The sequence below is a fragment of the Oncorhynchus kisutch genome, linkage group LG16 (genome assembly GCF_002021735.2).
Source record: "Oncorhynchus kisutch isolate 150728-3 linkage group LG16, Okis_V2, whole genome shotgun sequence".
NCBI classification, from domain to species: domain Eukaryota; kingdom Metazoa; phylum Chordata; class Actinopteri; order Salmoniformes; family Salmonidae; genus Oncorhynchus; species Oncorhynchus kisutch.
Window position 1 is genome coordinate 23,543,032 of NC_034189.2, and position 20,640 is coordinate 23,563,671.

General features: G+C 43.2%; 1 protein-coding gene across 32 annotated transcripts in view; it reads left to right on the forward strand.

The window, feature by feature from the left end:
• LOC109906508 (receptor-type tyrosine-protein phosphatase delta-like) overlaps positions 1–20,640 on the forward strand; it is a 643,472-nt gene that overhangs the window by 463,056 nt on the left and 159,776 nt on the right. Inside the window, exon 1 of one of the 32 annotated variants that reach the window (XM_031792036.1) lies at positions 16,198–16,263. The exons of the other annotated variants lie outside the window; for them this stretch is intronic. The gene's annotated coding sequence lies outside the window, so the exon portion shown is untranslated. Of the gene's footprint in view, positions 1–16,197; positions 16,264–20,640 lie in introns of those variants that run through there. 32 annotated transcript variants of the gene reach the window in all.

Below are 20,640 nucleotides of genomic sequence, written 5' to 3' on the forward strand. Positions count from 1 at the left end.
CCTAAAACAATGTTGTGTCTTTAAGCCTCAGCTCAGTCCTAAAACAATGTTGTGTCTTTAAGCCTCAGCTCAGTCCTAAAACAATGTTGTGTCTTTAAGCCTCAGCTCAGTCCTAAAACAATGTTGTGTCTTTAAGCCTCAGCCCAGTCCTAAAACAATGTTGTGTCTTTAAGCCTCAGCTCAGTCCTAAAACAATGTTGTGTCTTTAAGCCTCAGCTCAGTCCTAAAACAATGTTGTGTCTTTAAGCCTCAGCTCAGTCCTAAAACAATGTTGTGTCTTTAAGCCTCAGCTCAGTCCTAAAACAATGTTGTGTCTTTAAGCCTCAGCTCAGTCCTAAAACAATGTTGTGTCTTTAAGCCTCAGCTCAGTCCTAAAACAATGTTGTGTCTTTAAGCCTCAGCTCAGTCCTAAAACAATGTTGTGTCTTTAAGCCTCAGCTCAGTCCTAAAACAATGTTGTGTCTTTAAGCCTCAGCTCAGTCCTAAAACAATGTTGTGTCTTTAAGCCTCAGCTCAGTCCTAAAACAATGTTGTGTCTTTAAGCCTCAGCTCAGTCCTAAAACAATGTTGTGTCTTTAAGCCTCAGCTCAGTCCTAAAACAATGTTGTGTCTTTAAGCCTCAGCTCAGTCCTAAAACAATGTTGTGTCTTTAAGCCTCAGCTCAGTCCTAAAACAATGTTGTGTCTTTAAGCCTCAGCTCAGTCCTAAAACAATGTTGTGTCTTTAAGCCTCAGCTCAGTCCTAAAACAATGTTGTGTCTTTAAGCCTCAGCTCAGTCCTAAAACAATGTTGTGTCTTTAAGCCTCAGCTCAGTCCTAAAACAATGTTGTGTCTTTAAGCCTCAGCTCAGTCCTAAAACAATGTGTGGTCTTTAAGCCTCAGCTCAGTCCTAAAACAATGTTGTGTCTTTAAGCCTCAGCTCAGTCCTAAAACAATGTTGTGTCTTTAAGCCTCAGCTCAGTCCTAAAACAATGTTGTGTCTTTAAGCCTCAGCTCAGTCCTAAAACAATGTTGTGTCTTTAAGCCTCAGCTCAGTCCTAAAACAATGTTGTGTCTTTAAGCCTCAGCTCAGTCCTAAAACAATGTTGTGTCTTTAAGCCTCAGCTCAGTCCTAAAACAATGTTGTGTCTTTAAGCCTCAGCTCAGTCCTAAAACAATGTTGTGTCTTTAAGCCTCAGCTCAGTCCTAAAACAATGTTGTGTCTTTAAGCCTCAGCTCAGTCCTAAAACAATGTTGTGTCTTTAAGCCTCAGCTCAGTCCTAAAACAATGTTGTGTCTTTAAGCCTCAGCTCAGTCCTAAAACAATGTTGTGTCTTTAAGCCTCAGCTCAGTCCTAAAACAATGTTGTGTCTTTAAGCCTCAGCTCAGTCCTAAAACAATGTTGTGTCTTTAAGCCTCAGCTCAGTCCTAAAACAATGTTGTGTCTTTAAGCCTCAGCTCAGTCCTAAAACAATGTTGTGTCTTTAAGCCTCAGCTCAGTCCTAAAACAATGTTGTGTCTTTAAGCCTCAGCTCAGTCCTAAAACAATGTTGTGTCTTTAAGCCTCAGCTCAGTCCTAAAACAATGTTGTGTCTTTAAGCCTCAGCTCAGTCCTAAAACAATGTTGTGTCTTTAAGCCTCAGCTCAGTCCTAAAACAATGTTGTGTCTTTAAGCCTCAGCTCAGTCCTAAAACAATGTTGTGTCTTTAAGCCTCAGCTCAGTCCTAAAACAATGTTGTGTCTTTAAGCCTCAGCTCAGTCCTAAAACAATGTTGTGTCTTTAAGCCTCAGCTCAGTCCTAAAACAATGTTGTGTCTTTAAGCCTCAGCTCAGTCCTAAAACAATGTTGTGTCTTTAAGCCTCAGCTCAGTCCTAAAACAATGTTGTGTCTTTAAGCCTCAGCTCAGTCCTAAACAATGTTGTGTCTTTAAGCCTCAGCTCAGTCCTAAAACAATGTTGTGTCTTTAAGCCTCAGCTCAGTCCTAAAACAATGTTGTGTCTTTAAGCCTCAGCTCAGTCCTAAAACAATGTTGTGTCTTTAAGCCTCAGCTCAGTCCTAAAACAATGTTGTGTCTTTAAGCCTCAGCTCAGTCCTAAAACAATGTTGTGTCTTTAAGCCTCAGCTCAGTCCTAAACAATGTTGTGTCTTTAAGCCTCAGCTCAGTCCTAAAACAATGTTGTGTCTTTAAGCCTCAGCTCAGTCCTAAAACAATGTTGTGTCTTTAAGCCTCAGCTCAGTCCTAAAACAATGTTGTGTCTTTAAGCCTCAGCTCAGTCCTAAAACAATGTTGTGTCTTTAAGCCTCAGCTCAGTCCTAAAACAATGTTGTGTCTTTAAGCCTCAGCTCAGTCCTAAAACAATGTTGTGTCTTTAAGCCTCAGCTCAGTCCTAAAACAATGTTGTGTCTTTAAGCCTCAGCTCAGTCCTAAAACAATGTTGTGTCTTTAAGCCTCAGCTCAGTCCTAAAACAATGTTGTGTCTTTAAGCCTCAGCTCAGTCCTAAAACAATGTTGTGTCTTTAAGCCTCAGCTCAGTCCTAAAACAATGTTGTGTCTTTAAGCCTCAGCTCAGTCCTAAAACAATGTTGTGTCTTTAAGCCTCAGCTCAGTCCTAAAACAATGTTGTGTCTTTAAGCCTCAGCTCAGTCCTAAAACAATGTTGTGTCTTTAAGCCTCAGCTCAGTCCTAAAACAATGTTGTGTCTTTAAGCCTCAGCTCAGTCCTAAAACAATGTTGTGTCTTTAAGCCTCAGCTCAGTCCTAAAACAATGTTGTGTCTTTAAGCCTCAGCTCAGTCCTAAAACAATGTTGTGTCTTTAAGCCTCAGCTCAGTCCTAAAACAATGTTGTGTCTTTAAGCCTCAGCTCAGTCCTAAAACAATGTTGTGTCTTTAAGCCTCAGCTCAGTCCTAAAACAATGTTGTGTCTTTAAGCCTCAGCTCAGTCCTAAAACAATGTTGTGTCTTTAAGCCTCAGCTCAGTCCTAAAACAATGTTGTGTCTTTAAGCCTCAGCTCAGTCCTAAAACAATGTTGTGTCTTTAAGCCACAGCTCAGTCCTAAAACAATGTTGTGTCTTTAAGCCTCAGCTCAAAGTCACACTGGCAAAACTCACTTCCACTGAGGTGAGATCGCGGGAAAGGGATAGAAAGCGAGGGAGGAGCGAAAATAGATTTAAACTCCGGCTAGTGCTGTCTAGTGCTGTTGTATGTGGGTTGATGGTTTATTGGTTGGAGAGCTATTCTGAGCTAGGCCTACACACTTACTCAAATGAATGGTTTGCGAGGGATGTTTATCTGACTTGCGCTTTGTGTGCTTATTTATTATTTCAACTTCACCAGTTTGCCCTCTTATGACCATTCAACCAATGTTACACTTTTCACTTCTCTTGGTCAGCTTTTGACCACATCTCACTCCCTTGGCGTTTTTCAGCACTTCTCTTTGAAATGAGTCCCATTCAGACTCGCTGGGATTGTGTCCGATAAACACACGAGCACTAGTTTGCCTGTCAGTCAGTCAGTCAGTGAGGCCTTTTTACAACTCCAGACTTCCCGCTGACTCGGGTGCTTTCTGAAGTGTTTGGGAAGATGGGCCCTGGATGGGCCCTCTTAGCCTCCTGCTGGAGGTCAGTGTTGTTGACCCCGTCTGCTGGCGGAGGTGGCAGAGCTCTCAAACTGCCAGGGATGATTTGATTCCGCTCCACTCAGTATAACAGCAGGTTGTGACCTCAGGGTCGGGCTGGCAATGCCAATGGCTCTATTGAGGAACAGAAGCCCCATTGATTGCAGCTGACTAAGGCTGCTGTGCCTGGTCTCAATGGCACCGGATGTTTTCCACCCAATCCATTTGGAATATAAACTGTGATGAAAGATTGTTGTAGAAATGGGCTTTAGCTGTTAATGTTTCGCCTGATATTGAAATGTATATACCTTGCCAATCCAACGACTAAACTTAATTCAACCTTTCCTGAGTCGTTTGTCATTTGTGAACATCCGCTGACATTTCTCTTATAGACAATAACAAACACCTAGAAGCTGAAATGCAGCTGGGCCAAGTGTCACACAGAAGTTGAGCATGTGAGCTCAATAAGGCTCTCCATATCGATATGCAAGTTATTCATGATTTGTTTTGGAAGTAGGGAAAGTTCTTTGGGAAAATAATTTTGAACTGCAGCTTTGGCTCGGAAATAAATGGTTTGACAGATCATCTATGATTACAGAATACGACAGTAAATTGAATGCTATTGATTTATTAGGCAGGGTATTTTATTATGCTTAAAGCAAGACCAAGCACTCCCCTGAGTATTGGACTTTGGCCATTGTGCCAGTCGCCTTTCAAATGCGAAAATTAAGATTTATGTTTTCCTGCCGTGCGAGTGATGCTTGTGGGATTGTAAGGACTCAAATGGATAAATAAGAAAATATGGCAAAGTTATGTATTTAATGCTATGCCAGATATAACTCACCACAGACACAAGAATAGCCTTGCCAGTAGCAGTGTGATGTTAAAAAAACGCAGACTCTAGAATCGCTGAACAACAAGACTAGCTGTATTTATGATGTTCAAGAAAGAAAATATCAAGAAACTGTATATGGCACTTTCTGTAAGGAAGACTACAAATAATTCAAGAGGATCCAAAAAGTGTATAGTTAGCCTGTTTTCAGTTAGATATGGCATTTCCGTTATAACGTGTGCCATATCTGATTTGAGATAACGCGTTAGCACAGTGTTAGCATAGTGTTAGCATAGTGTTAGCACAGTGTTAGCATAGTGTTAGCGGTCATTTTGCTGCACCCCCCCAGGCTCTATGGATCATCACGGCGGAGCGCTGGCAAGGTCTTGCCACCGGTTTAACCCGAGGACCAAAGCGGTAACTGACAGTCAAGCCGGAGCTTGTCAGCCTCGCCGCTTATCACTTCTGACATCTGTCCACACATTCTCGCTTCCCCTGCTGTGACACTGGTCCAGGAACAGTGACCTTGGGAAGCTCTCAGACACATATACACACACACTCTTTCTCTCTCTCTCTCTCTCTCTCTTTGGTTCTCTCTCTCTCTCTCTCTTTGGTTCTCTCTCTCTCTCTCTTTGGTTTTCTCGCTTTCTCTCTCTCTCGTTCTCTTTCTCTCTCTCTCGTTCTCTCTCTCTCTGGTTCTCTCTCTCTCTCTCTCTGGTTCTCTCTCTCTCTCTCTCTCTCTTTGGTTCTCTCTCTCTCTCTCTCTCTCTCTCTCTCTCTCTCTCTCTCTCTCTCTCTCGTTCTCTCTCGTTCTCTCTCTCTTTGGTTCTCTCTCTCGTTCTCTCTCTTGTTCTCTCTCTCTTTGGTTCTCTCTCTCTCTCTTGTTCTCTCTCTCTTTGGTTCTCTCTCTCCCTCTCTCGTTCTCTCTCCTCGGCTGGCACAGCCTCCGTCAGTTGTTTTGGTTGTTCAGAGGCTATTAGTTTCCCTATTAGACCTTGCTTTGTGGTCAGACAGACACACCGACAGATAGACAGGCAGTGATGAGGTCCCTGGATTTGTGAGGGCACTTTGTCTCTCAACAGTGGATCCTTCTAGAGACGCGATTCTCTGATTGGATGGATCAACTCTCCAGATAGTCATACAGTAAATACACACAAACAGAAACACGCACGATGCAACTCTCAGCAGCTTCGTTCCCGGGTCAGTTTGCGCTACACATTAGGCAAGACGGAGTGTTAATTGAGAGCCCCTTTATTTACTAGCCTCCCCCAGTTTACAAGCTAATGACTTTAGGCTCTTATTCTGTCAATCAATCCCTCTCAGTGTGGTCTGGATTTAGGGAATGAGAGAGAGACGGTCAACACCAACACTTCCTGACCCAACCCCACTTCCCCCATATTGTGAGGTGTTTGTTTAGCTGCCTGCTTGCCTGTCCTTTATTAGGCATGGGAGGCATATGTTCTTCCTACCGTAAAACCATAGAAACAGCAGGACGTTGAGTTGAGGAGGTGGATGTTGGATGGACGTGTGTGTGGGTTGCCATGTGTGTGGGTTCTAATAATGAGGCAGGCACAGGCTGTATTAGCCTCTCTGGGAGCATCTGGAGCAGTCCTTTATAACCAACAACCCCCCACTCATTACCAGACACTAGGCCCCCAGAGTCCGGTCTGGAGTGTGAAGCCACAAGCTCTGCTGGTCGGCTACTGTGTGGAAACCTGGAGGTGCCAAAAGCCCGGGTCTGCCCCAGAAAGCCGTTTTGGGCTCTAAAATTAGTTTATTTTGATCACGTTCGACCACCACTGTGAATTATTTTAACGTTTGCTACAAATTGTGATATTTAATTAAATAGTGATCCATTCTGACTACTACATTTGTCGTCGCACAGGACCACGTGCTGACAGACCAATCAAGGGCCGGCTACGAGGAGGCTCCCGGTTGACTCTCTCAGGCAGGATGAAAACCACTACATGGATCATTATCCTTTGCTAGTTACGGCCACTTTCACCATGGGACCCTTTTAGTGTATTTTTTGGTGCCATTCAGCCCCATTCAACAATAATTCAACAAGTACTTGCAGCTTCATGTGCCATCAGGAGTTTTCCATAGGAATACGTGGATGAAAGTCGGCGCTATCACTATCTACTGGGTTTACTGTATATGCCATACATACACACACATGAACCTCCCCAACCCCCTCATCCCTTCAGTTAGGGAGGGATCTGTATGGAATACCAGCACGAACCGAGGCCTAGGTCAGATGCGGCGGGTCACACACCCGGCTATTTAAGTCTGCCTCATTTAATTCCTATATCATCACATGGCCTCTACATCCCTGTCTGGTGTCGTTATTTTGGATGGGTCTGGAATTGTCGTGCTCTCACGTCTCCCGAGACAAGAATGTGGACAAGGAAGGTCGCAGGGCTTTTAGGGGCTTCAGGGGGATTTAGGGGTTCATCCAGTGCCAGGCTGGTAGTTTCAATGCCGCACGAAAAGCTGTCCCTGTTGACGTGAAAGAATTTGGGAGCAGAAGAGGTGGAGTGGGGAGGAGGACTTCTAGGAACAATACCCAATGGTCTTTGTGCCCCGCTTTTTCCTTCGCTTGTTAAGGCAGCAACTTACATACGGTCTCATCATTTTGACACGTGTCAAAGAAACTGCAACAAATATAAAAACAACTAAACCATCAACATCCATGTCAGACTTTGACAATGACGTGCCATAGCCCTTGAGACACAAAGCGCTGGTGACACAGGTGCAAAAGCCTGACATTGGGTGTCACGCTCTAACACTTTTTTAAAGCCGTGTATGTAAGTACCCTATTGGTGCATTTAGAATGACAGGCGTTGCACCTGTGTCACCGGTGCTTTGGGTTGCCACCTCTGAGGTTTCGGTGTGAGAATGGGGTCCAACTCCAGCACTTTTCCCTGTATAGAAAGCCCACCGTGCTGGCTGAAAGACTTCTTCTCAGTGCTATTGATTAGCTGGTTAGTCCATGAAAAGCCAGGAACAGGACAGACACTGAGCTCCCTTCCTCTGGCTTAGTATGTTAGTGTTCTCTCTCTCCTCTCTTTTTCTCCCCTCTCTCTTTCTCCCCTCTCTCTTTCTCCTCTCTCTCTTCTCCCCTCTCTCTTTCTCTCTCTCTCTCTCTTTCTCCTCTCTCTCTTGCTCTCTTTATCTCTCCTTCTCTCTCTCTCTTTCTCTTCTCCCTTCTCTCTCTCTCTCTCTCTCTCACTCTTGATTTCTCGTCACTCTCTCTCTCTCTCCCATCATTACCTACCTTTCTCTCTTTCCCTCTCTCTCTTCCCTTCCCTCTCTCTCTGCCCATCTATCCCTCCCTCTCCCTGTGCTATTCTTATCCGTTTTACTATTCCACTCAGAGTCCAACAGCCGCTTGCAGAGCTAGATCACAGGAGGCCAGCTGTTCCGAGTCAAGGGCCGCTTCTTTTATTAGCCATCAGTAGGCTGACCTGGTAGGATAGAGAGAGAGAGACAGAGATGGAGAGAGAGGGGGATGAGTGCAAGGGCAGTCGAGGGCATAGATTTCCCAGCTGTTTGTACACAGACATCGTCTCAGCTCCTCTGTCGGAGATTAAGAAGATCCCTTTCAGTTCAGGACACACATACGCACACACACACACACACACACACAGAAGCGTACACACACTGAAGCGTACACACACTGAAGCGCACGTACACTGATGCGCGCACACACACACTGAAGCGTGCACATACTGAAGCGTGCGCACACTGAAGCATGCACGTACTGAAGCGTGCGCACACTGAAGCACATATACACTGAAGCGAGCACATACTGAAGCGTGCGCACACTGAAGCACATATACACTGAAGTGTGCACATACTGAAGCGTGCGCACACTGAAGCACATATACACTGAAGCGAGCACAATGAAGCGTACGCACATTGAAGCGTGTACACACTGAAGCGTTTACACACTTGGGCACACGTTAACACATCCCCCCACACAAACAACCCCTGCACACACACACACACACACATCCCTCATCCAGCTCCTGTGACCCTAGACAGACAGCTGACTGTTGGACTTGGGGCTTCATCCAGAAACACCTCCTCAAAGGGGGTCGTTGTTGCTGCGCTGCTGCTGCTGCTGCCATGCCCCTGTCAAGCTCGGATGCCGTTTTCCCCCTTGGAGGGGTTGTAAAGTTTCACACGGCGCACCACTGGAATGTGCGGTGGGATAAGGCGCTAGCCAGCAGAGTGTAATGCTTTAATACCCCCACCAATCCCCTCCCTCTAATTTTCTCTGCCGACTCTCAAACCCATGTCGCCATACAGTCTGTGGAGGCCCATTTTACTAGTGTGTGTGGGGGGGGTGGGGGTGGGGGGGGGGGGAGATATTCCCAGGCAATATAACGTAACCTTTGTACCATTTTGCCATTTACAATATTATTTTCAAAATGAAAAGACGGGAGGCAGGGATGGTTGCCAAGCTCTGTCGGGGCCCCCTGTCCCTCAAACATTTACCACAGCGGGAAATAAAGTCACTCCAAGAAGTGCCATTGACAAGAGAAAGCACAGAACGATCGCTCTGATTCGGGATGATATCATTTGCTGTGATAGGCGAGCATGCTGCTTTTTTCGACCCGTGTCGCCATAGAGATGCCCCATAACAACACAATGTTGAAAAGAGTTGGCCCACATAAGGTATTTCTATCCAAGTCTGCTTTGTAAGGGACTTTTTCTACCCATAATGCCCTATTGCACACTAAAAATACTGAGAATGTCTGTATTGTATATTTGCATACTTATGAGAATGGGCGTCACAGTTATTAAGTTAACTGGGATATAAGTTCTGCAGAGTCTGGATTATGAAAGCACATAAAAAGTCAAAGTCAAAGGACATTTCTCCCAAAATATCTTCTTCCCCGTACTGTGAAAGATTACAGTTCACAAAGTCCTATGAGTGAGATGTAAAGCTCCTCTTTCTTTTAACTGGTGTTTTCATGTTTGTTTGTACAGTATTGGGCCATTGAAGAAATGTCAAACCCTGTCAAAGACGTCTTAATCAAGAGTTTCCTCTGTCTTCTCTATTTAACTGAGGGGATTTAGTATTCATACTTAAAACTGCATGACTGTTTACTTATTGCTGCAAGAGACCTTGAAAGGGCAGTATGTTCCAGACAAACAAACAGGATTAAATCAACAGTAACCGCAAACCAAATCTAACCCTAATATACCCATGCGAAAACAGAAAGGGATAGCTAGAACACATCCTCACAACAGACACAATGTTGTAGGTAGGTGCAGGTAACATCGCTTTGTGCACAGGGGGCATTGCCTTGCTGAAACAGGAAAGGGCCTTCCCCAAACTGTTGCCACAAAGTTGGAAGCATGGAATCATCTAGAATGGTTAGTATGCTGTAGCGTTAAGATTCCCCTTCACTGGAACTAAGGGGCCCAAACCATGAAAACAGCCCCAGATCATTATTTCCACCAAAATTTACAGTTGGGACTATGCATTCAGGCAGGTAGCATTCTCATGGCATCCGCCAAACCCAGATTCGTCTGTCGGACTGCCAGATGGTGAAGCGTGATTCGTCCCTCCAGAGAATGCGTTTCCACTGCTTCACAGTCCAATGGCAGCGAGCTTTGCACCACTCCAGCTGACGCTTGTGTGCGGCTGCTCAGCCATGGAAACCCATTTCATGAAGCTCCTGAAGAAACAGTTATTGTGCTGACGTTGCTTCCCGAGTTAGTTTGGATCTCGGTAGTCAGTGTTGTAACCGAGGAAAGACGATTTTTACACACTACGCGCTTCAGCACACAGCGGTCCTGTTCTTTGAGATTGTGTGGCCTACCACTTCACGGCTGAGCCGTTGTTGCTCCTAAATGTTTCCTCTTCACAATAACAGCACTTACAGTTGACCAGGGCAGCTCTAGCAGGGCAGAAATTTGACAAACTGATTTGTTGGAATGACGTTATCCTATGATGGTGTCACGTTGAAAGTCACTGAATTCTTCAGTAAGGCCATTCTACTGCCAGTGTTTGTCTTTGGGGATTGCATGGCTTTGAGCTCGATTTTATACACCTGTCAGTGTGGCTGAAATAGCTGAATCCACTCATTTGAAGGGGTGTCCACATACTTTTGTATAGATTGTACCACCAGTATGGACTAAGATGTTGACCAGAAAGAGGTTACATACAATGCAGCCTAACAAAGGGGAGAGTGCGGCAGGTAGCCAGCTAGCTAGGTGACTAGATTAAACTTTTCCGCTAGACGCTAAGCCTTCCACTAATAAACGCGTACCACCAATATGGCCTTCATTAGGACGTGGCTGGGAGACCTAGATGAGTAATTAGTGGACACGTTGAGACTGGGCCTCTGAAACACTGTCGTTAACCAGTAGAAAATACAACCTTTCCAGGTCACATCACATTGTTTGCCGCAGTAAAACAAGTTTATTTCAGCATTGTGCCGTCGTTAAAGTCCACTCGTCTGCATTTTATGGAGCACAGCACGATTGTGCCTGAGGAACTCAGTAAATGGTGTAATTCAAGTGGGGAGTGTGTGTACGTGTTTGCCTAGGACTGTTTCTGTATGTGTGTGTTTTATTGTTTGTTTTTTATTACCCCACTCTAACAATCACCAGGGATTAGGCCCTATCTGAAGACATTATATTGTTTACATTACCCCTAAGAGATACCCAGCCACCCCACACTGAAACAGAAGAGTTTATACTGGAACATATCAAGTCTCCCATAACCTGACTGGGTTTCAATCCAGGTCTCCTTTGCGCCACACGACAGTTAGACCTCTGAGCTGAAGCCTAGGCATTAGAATGCATTACCCTGGTACATGGTTGATGCTCTACACCGATAACTCAAACTATCCATCCAACCGGGGAGAAAGAAAAACATCCATATGGACTTTGGAATAGAAATTCACCCTACCAGTTTGTAGCATCTATTTTCTGCAAGACATTTGCATGTTGGCCAAATATCTTTTTTTTAAATGTCAAAGCCACTCCAATATGCTGGGCACCGTTCGGAATGTGTAGTTGGGTTTATATTCCTAATAGGTCGACAGCTATAATAACACAGTTTCATTTATTAACAAGTGCCTCTTTTAGAGGCTTTTCCCCCACTATTAAACTGCTGTCTTCATGGAAAGAGACTTATTTTTTTTTGCTGATAGTATGATACATTGATTCAAAAAGATTTTGCCCGTAGCAAACATACAGCGCCTTGGCCTAAAGGAGTAATCCTCTTTCTGTTTGCCAGAATCAAGGTAGCTTTTTATTTTAGTAGCCTATACTCAATGCATTTCCTATAATATCGTGCACGTGAGCAATACTCTTTAGCCTGCATCTTAGCTCACATACACACCACTGCAGATAGAAGTGAAACAAATGCATACTTATTGATATAATCGAATTCTATCCCACAATGCAGTTCAATACTAACTTTGTGATGAAATATTTACTAGACTTATTTTCTCTATTCAAGCAAACACCATGGGCAACAAAACAAAAAAATCTATGTTTGCCTTGAGAATCATAGCCATGACTCACGCGGAACGAGAGCTTGAGCGCTAAAAGTAACACTTTCCCTGATATGGACTCACTCTGTGAGTACAACATCGAGTGCCTCCTGCAATCTAAAATGTGTGGGAGTAACCTCTAGCAGAATGGTCCGCGCTTATTCGGGGAGACGTGGGCCGCACTCTCAAAGACACACAGCCCCACTCCATCAAACATGTAACCGGCGTGCATTGGGGGCTCCGAAATATACACAACACCACAGCCTCCGTACCTACTTATCACATGTCATTTCCTCAGCTCTGGACCTTTGATCTTTCGCTCGGCTGGTGTTTGTATTGGAGGGATTTAACTGTCTGTCCGGGCTCCCATTGGGGATTCTGGCAGTGTTTACTGAATGGATGTGCTACCACAGACACACACACACACATAGAGGTGCTGTCCAGTCCTAGTGTTTTATGGATGGCACACATTACCAAGACAATGCTCACTTAGGATCTGCCTTTCACAGGCTAATGCATCAGTAAACCCTCTATGACAGAGAGAGCAAGAGGGATGGAGAAGAGAGAGAGGAGGATGGGTGCAGATTAAAGGGGTAGAGAGAGATGGGAGGGGTAGACATAGAGGGGATGAAGAGGGAGAGCAAGGGCAGGGAGGAAGCGAAAGAGGGAGCACGATGAAAATCTCTCCCACACATACACCCCATAAATACTGCCTCACTTGCTCAAACATACTCTCAAACAATCCTGCACAGAAACAAGATATCATCCCAATGAATTAGACTAGCCTCTCTTCAGCAGTGACACGAAAACCCAACTCCTCAGCCCAGTGATATGAGCTCCTTGCAGTATGTTAGAGTCATACTCCGAGGCGCTACCTCCGTAAGAAGGCTCCCTCCCTCCGTCACATCCAGCAGCGGATGGCTAGAAGATTAATGGCGGTGCTAACGGCGTATTTATCATCCGGGCGGGGGAGTAATGCGACAACTTTCTAATCGGAATATATTTCATTGGGCTGTTATGGCGCTCGGCCCTGGCCCCTGCGAGTGTGTGTGTGTGTGTGTGTGTGTGTGTGTGTGTGTGTGTGCATGTGTGTTTCTGATTGTGTCTGTATGTGGGGGGGGTTCTCTGTTTGTGTGAGAGGGAGCTGATTGTCTGTCTGTTTGTGTGTATTTGTGTGTCTGTCTGCGTTCACATCTCACATGAGCCTGTAACACCGCACTCAAGCCTCCATAAACGCTCACAGATCACACTATCTCCCTTCCCTGAAACTAGCCCAGTAATTAGATGAAGATGAAGTTCCTCTCACCCTCACTCTGGGGCTAAACTCCCAAGATCCGATCCTCTCCTCATCCTTATCTGGGAGGCCGTCTACCTCTATCTCCCTTTCTCCCCCCTTTCTCTTTCCCTTCCTCTTTTTTTGGCACTCGGCAGAAATCAAGATGGATGTCCCCCATGTAGATGGGCGATAGAGAGTGCAGAGGGGTGAGATTGGGCTTGATCATGCCTCTGGCCCCAGTCGGATTGGCTTTAGAACACAGAGGCTGGGCAGTCACACAGGGTTAGACACCCAGAGGCTGAGGAGGACTGGAGGATCATAATGGCTTACGGTTCTTGTGATTCAGGGCTTTGTCCCAATCTCTCCTTTCTCCCGAAGTGTGTACCAGTTCGCTTCCCTTCATGGATTTGAAAGAAAATGACTGGTACTGTATATGGAAAATCACCCATGCCTACACCAATGCTGTTAAGAGAGAATATTGTGACGTACCCAAGATGTCATAGGAACACATTAATGAATGATGTTAGCTACAGGACCATCCCTGACAGGAACATGTAGACTATTATGGATATATCCTAATGTTATGGATATTATGGATACATCCTTTTGTTATGGATATTATGGATACATCATTATGTTATGGATATCATGGATATATCCTAATGTTATGGATATTATGGATATATCCTAATGTTATGGATATTATGGATACATCCTTTTGTTATGGATATTATGGATACATCCTTATGTTATGGATATTATGGATACATCCTTAAGTTATGGATATTATGGATACATCGTTATGGTATGGATACATTACTACGTTGTGATCTTATGGATACATCATTATGTTATGGATACATCACTATGTTATATATACATCACTATGTTATGATATTATGGATACATCCTTAAGTTATGGATATTATGGATACATCGTTATGGTATGGATACATCACTATGTTATGATATTATGGATACATCACTATGTTGTGATATTATGGATACATCATTATGTTATGGATATTATGGATACATCCTTATGTTATGGATACATCCTTATGTTATGGATACATCCTTATGTTATGGATACACCACTATGTTATGGATATTATGGATACATCCTTATGTTATGGATACATCCTTATGTTATGGATATTATGGATACATCCTTATGTTATGGATATTATGGATACATCCTTAAGTTATGGATATTATGGATACATCGTTATGGTATGGATACATTACTACGTTGTGATCTTATGGATACATCATTATGATATGGATATTATGGATACATCATTATGTTATGGATATTATGGATACATCCTTAAGTTATGGATATTATGGATACATCATTATGATATGGATATTATGGATACATCATTATGTTATGGATATTATGGATACATCCTTATGTTATGGATACATCCTTATGTTATGGATACATCCTTATGTTATGGATATTATGGATACATCGTTATGGTATGGATGCATTACTACGTTGTGATCTTATGGATACATCATTATGATATGGATATTATGGATACATCATTATGTTATGGATACATCACTATGTTATATATACATCACTATGTTATGATATTATGGATACATCCTTAAGTTATGGATATTATGGATACATCGTTATGGTATGGATACATTACTATGTTATGATATTATGGATACATCATTATGTTATGGATATTATGGATACATTGTTATGTTTTGGATATTATGGATACATCACTATGTTATGATATTATGGATACATCCTTATGTTGTGGATATTATGGATACATCCTTATGTTATGGATATTATGGATACATCCTTATGTTATGGATATTATGGATACATCGTTATGTTATGGATACATTACTACGTTGTGATCTTATGGATACATCATTATGTTATGGATATTATGGATACATCATTATGTTATGGATATTATGGATTTCATGTGACATTCAAAATGGTCCGGTTCTGTCCAGTTTTAGAGTATATGATTGCGAATGCAACTTTATGATTGCTTAAAATGTACCCTGTTTTGAATTGAATGGGCATTTGCCAGGAATAGACCTTCCTTAAGCACTGCTTTAAAATGTACAATCAGAAAGTAGCCTTTGGTTGTGATGGCATTTAATGATAGCAGATAGAAAATACAACTATTTTAAGGTTCACCTCAATCACCTCAAAATGACATCATAGGAACACTCTATTGCAACATCAGCATTACAACACACACTCCTCCCCTGGTAAATGCCTGCTACACACAAAAGTAAACGTCATAGCCTCTAGCCAATTACAGGCAGTCCCTAGGTGATGCCCTCAGTCTTGTGGCCATTACAGGGCAATCTCTGTCATAGTCAAGGGGTTGGAGGGGCGTATGTTATAATCATCAATACACACACACACACACAGACACCCATGAAAACACACAGGTGTTTACAAACACACACATACACACAGGTCTAAACACACATATGCACACACAAACACTCACAAAGAGTTCAGTTCTTCCCCTGCTTAGAGATTATGGAGCCTGCGTTCTCCTTGCCAATCTGCCATTTATGTGCATGAATACATTTCAGACCTTTGAAGCTTATTGTCACCTTGCCAAGCTCCTTGTAAGAACAACAAAGGCGAAGGAGTTAGTCTGCAAAGTTTAAAGCCAGAGATTAGGATAAGACTGGCTCCTCCCCAAAACAAACAGACGGCAGCCAGTCAGCCATTGCCGTGTGGCAAGAAAACCACCTTTGAGGTGAAGATATGAACCATTATTTGTCTCTCACATCAAGAAAAAAAAGGAAGCGAGAGTTAGCAGGAGAAATGAGGCATAGGTGAATGTTTCAGACACTTTGTTGCCATACAGTCGTCAGTTTGTTTCTGATGTTTAAGGTCAGATGGGTGATAGGCAGCTTGTCAAGTGCTAACTGAGACCGTTTTTTTCTTAACAGGTGACGAGGATGGGACTTTGACAAAAGAAGGCATTTTCTGGTGCTTTTGTGATCAGTGAGGAACATATCTGACTATGAAAAGGTCAAATATACCCAAGAGGGATATCAGATTTGTTGAACTGTTATTGTGTCTGACTTCGCTGTTTAACTGCTCCTTCGTCAACACACCATGTTTACGAAACCTCAAAAGGCAAATGCGTGTTGAGTTTGATTAGTTCCCAGTTTTCACCTCTCACCTTTAATTGTGCAATGGAACACACACTGCACATACTGCTTGCATGCTTGTTTGGATCTCACCCTTCATATATTTGGCCTATTCTTTGCTGTGGCCAACAGGGTGCAAGGACATCATCTAAAACTTGTGAAATCAGAGTGTCACTATGCCCCTGAGCACCTTGGCATCTTCTCAACACCAGTCCCCATCGTTGAACGTTTATGAATCCCCAGGAGGAGGGACAGTTTAGTCGTAGTAGCAGTTAGCATCTGCTAGCAGCCCCAAGCCATCCCGAGTGCTCCTGTTTCCCCAATGCTGCTGCAAGTTAGTGACACCTCAATCACACGCAGGCTAACTGCCAGCGACTGGCCAATGCCCTGACTGTCCCCCTGAGATATCTCTTTTTCTGGTAGTCCCAGAGAGATAGATAGGGAGAGAGGAGCGAGGGAGAGAGAAAGACTGAGGATTTTTAGTGGAGGGACATGCGGGTAGCCAGGCCTGAAATCAGGTCAAATTGTTCATCAGCAAACTGCAGACTGTGTATTCTCCCCCAATGATACGACTACAGTGGAAAGATCAGGGGCTCAAGCCTTCTCTCACTGTACCTCTCCTTACCCAGCCATTCTCTCACTGTACCTCTCCTTACCCAGCCATTCTCTCAGAGGCCTCTGTGTGTATACCAGTCCCGGGTCTAACTGTGTCAACCTCTCTCTTCTTTTGAAAGATATAGTATCGCAGTTCTTTTGAAAGAAGAGAGAGGTAGAGTAAAAGTTTGCCATTTTTTGGTGTTCTTTATGATTGTGAATCTTACCATTTTACTGGTGTGAATGAGGGTCTGGAACAATGTATTCCACCACACTCAACCTTTTGGATAAATGACAACTATAACATCCTCAAATGACTTTGTCCACGGCCTTTTTTGAGCTGTCACAATTACTTTTTGGATGTTAGCGGTTCTGCAGATAGAAGCTGTTTTTGATGTGCAGGTAAAGACTGCGGTTTTACAATCGCAACTCCACCACGAGAAACACATCAGATCAAGCTTCAGAGGCCAGCCATCACGTCCAATAATTGTGTTATCGTTGCTCCTGTTCAAGAGATAACAAAAAAATATACATTTCCTCTTGTTTCTCCCTCCCTTGTCTGACACATTTGTTTTGGTTGCAGCACTGGAAATGGATGTGGCTGACACGCAGAGCGAGAGATAAAAGGATAACTTTGATGGCTGACAATGCTAGCGTCATTAGCTCGTTTGCTCTTTCTTTTTTTGTCTGGGGTTGAACGGATTGTCAGGGACGCTGTAAAATGATGTGTATACGCAGTTTCCCGTATTGGAATCACTTCATTTCATCAGCAGAGGGAAAATGTTTTGACTTCTCCTAGCTTCCAACAACAATGCTATACAGTATGACTGACACTCCACACAGTAGCTCCAAACGTTCTCTGTGGTGTCTTTGTCTAACTACACTGAACAAAAACATAAAGGCAGCATGTAAAGTGTTGGTTTCATGTGCTGAAATAAAGGTTTGCTGATGTCAACGTGCCCCATGATGGCTGTAGGGTTATGGTATTGGCAGGCATAAGCTACAGACAACAAATGGCCATTGTCGTGCCGTTCGTCTGCCGCCATCACCTCATGTTTCAGCATGATAATGCACAGCCCCATATTGTAAGGATCTGTACATAATTCCTGGAAGCTGAAAATGTCCCGGTTCTTCTATGGCCTGCATACTTACCAGACATGTCACCCATTGAGCATGTTTGGGTTGCTCTGGATCGACGCGTACGACAGCGTGTTCCAGTTCCCGCCAATATCCAGCAACTTTGCACAGCCACTGAAGAGGAGTGGGACAACATTCCACAGGCCACAATCAACAGCCTGATCAACTCTATGTGAAGGAGATGTTTTGCTCTCCATGAGGCAAATAGTGGTCACACCAGATACTGACTGGATTCTGATCCATGCCCCTACCTTTTTTAAAAGGTATCTGTGACCAATACTGTATATATAGTATCGCAGTCTAACAATAATCAAAAACAAACATGCAGGTGAAAGAAGCAGCATTTCAATCATAAAAGTAGAGCATAATTTGCATGGCATTAGCACAACTTTCCTCTGCTAATTACAACCGACTAAACAGCAGGGGTTTAGCGAGGCGTTACCACACACACAACAATGCCTTCCCGTACATGAAACAAAAGGAGAAGTTGAAAGGCAATACATCACGATGCTGGGCTGCATTATGAGAAAGAGAATGCATAGCTAATTAATTTCAGCATTTGCCCGCAGTCTGACGAGACAAGCGAGTTCTGACAACTAAAACAAGTTTGTGAGCCAAGTTATGAATTGTGTAGTAACCTTTTGGAATGGTTGGCATTGTCTTATGAGTGCATTTTCTAGGTGGATGATATTAGGCGATTGAACCACAGCGGTAATTACAGACACATACCACACTGGTTACGACCATGACCTTTAATGATGCCCCTCATCGTAAACGTAACAGTACAGATGTAGGATCTTAAATTGACCTGTATTGTTGAAGCAAAATAATCCGACAGCAACAAGATAATGTTCCTTGATTTAGGCTATTAGCTGTTCAAATTGAGGCGGCATGAAAAGTGCAATACTGTTCATTTAACCGTGTGTTAGTTGGGCTTTTCAGTGAATTTATTCAAATCACCAAGCTCGTCTGTATTTCCTGCGGCACAGGAACATGATCATCAACAAAAGAGTGATCACATTTAGATAATACATCTGTACGTCTCATCGAAAAAGGGGCATACATGAAGTATTGAAGTAATTAAAGATGTTATGTGTCCCTAGCAGGCCTACTGTACTATATGTTGTAGTGCTTGTTAGTGTCTCTGAAGAAGAGCATCTGCTAAATGACATCAATGTATCGTAAACACACACACTCACTTACACGCAAACACACCTTTTCCCTGTAGTACCTCAGTGGCAGAATCTCACTGGCAGCGACTCTAAATTAAATTCTTAATTAGGATCTTTAAATAAGTAATTATGCAGTAGCTAATCCTCTATTCATGGGTCCTATCTCTCTTCAGATGTCACTTGGGCGGGTAAGGTGGGTCCGGGCTCTACCAATGGGAGGTTCAGAAGCCGCTTTAGCACTTTTGTCACAGGCAGCCATGTTAATGACAAGATGAAGACAGTCGGTTAATGGTCATTTAAACTCTTGGAAAGGAGGCTCTGCTAGTTGTGATGATGCACTTAGTGTTGCTCGGTATATCGAAACTCCGGTACTTGTTTTATACTAGAACAGGAAAAACGGTTCAGTACCAGTGTTTTGTGTGTGTGTGTGCATCCATTTAACCTAGACTACATCTTGATTTAACCAGTATCAATAGACTAGAGATTTACCATTCAAAAAAATGTGTGTGTGTGTGTGTGTGTGTGTGTGTGTGTGTGTGTGTGTGTGTGTGTGTGTGTGTGTGTGTGTGTGTGTGTGTGTGTGTGTGTGTGTGTGTGTGTGTGTGTGTGTGTGTGTGTGAAAATTGGAAATAAGAAAATAAGCTAACAGCCAGCTTTTCTTTGGTAAATGGAGAAATGCCAGTGTAGGAATAGGCACTTATCAAACATTCATTTCAAATGTGCTGTTTTTGCAAATGTGACTGGGAAGATAAAAATTGGTAGGTCTTATCATGTTTTCATAAGCTGGAGACATATGCCTATATTAATCAGGGTGAAAACTATCAAAAACAAACATCAAACTGGTACGGGAACAACCACAGCCTCCATCTAAAATTATTTAAAGTAATAGAGACAGAAATGTGCTTTTAAAGTAGATATGTACGTTGTCATTGGACTGGGAGAAGAGGTAGTGGGTCAAATTGCTTCCGTGCTGGCTTTTATTTGGCTTTGCAAACCGAACTGAGATTTGATTTAATTTAATCTCAAAACTGGGGGAGAAGAAAAGGTCTTATTCAGTCCTTTTGAAAGTCATAAAAACAGTGTTGTGTTCTAGTACCACAATAGGCCATCAGTTAAATGGGCTTGGCATTAAATTGAGATATTCTTGCTAACGTAGACCGTTGTATAACAGATTAGGTCACTGTTGACAGTTGTTCACTCCTGCCTGTGTTCAGTCCTTAAGGCAATGGGTGTAGCACTAGGTCCGCAAGTTAAGAAAGCACATTTCACTCCCACAGTCTGTGGGAACTGTAGCTAACATTTGTCCAAAGGAGGTCTAAAATCATCCATAAATATAGTGTTTTTATTGAAAT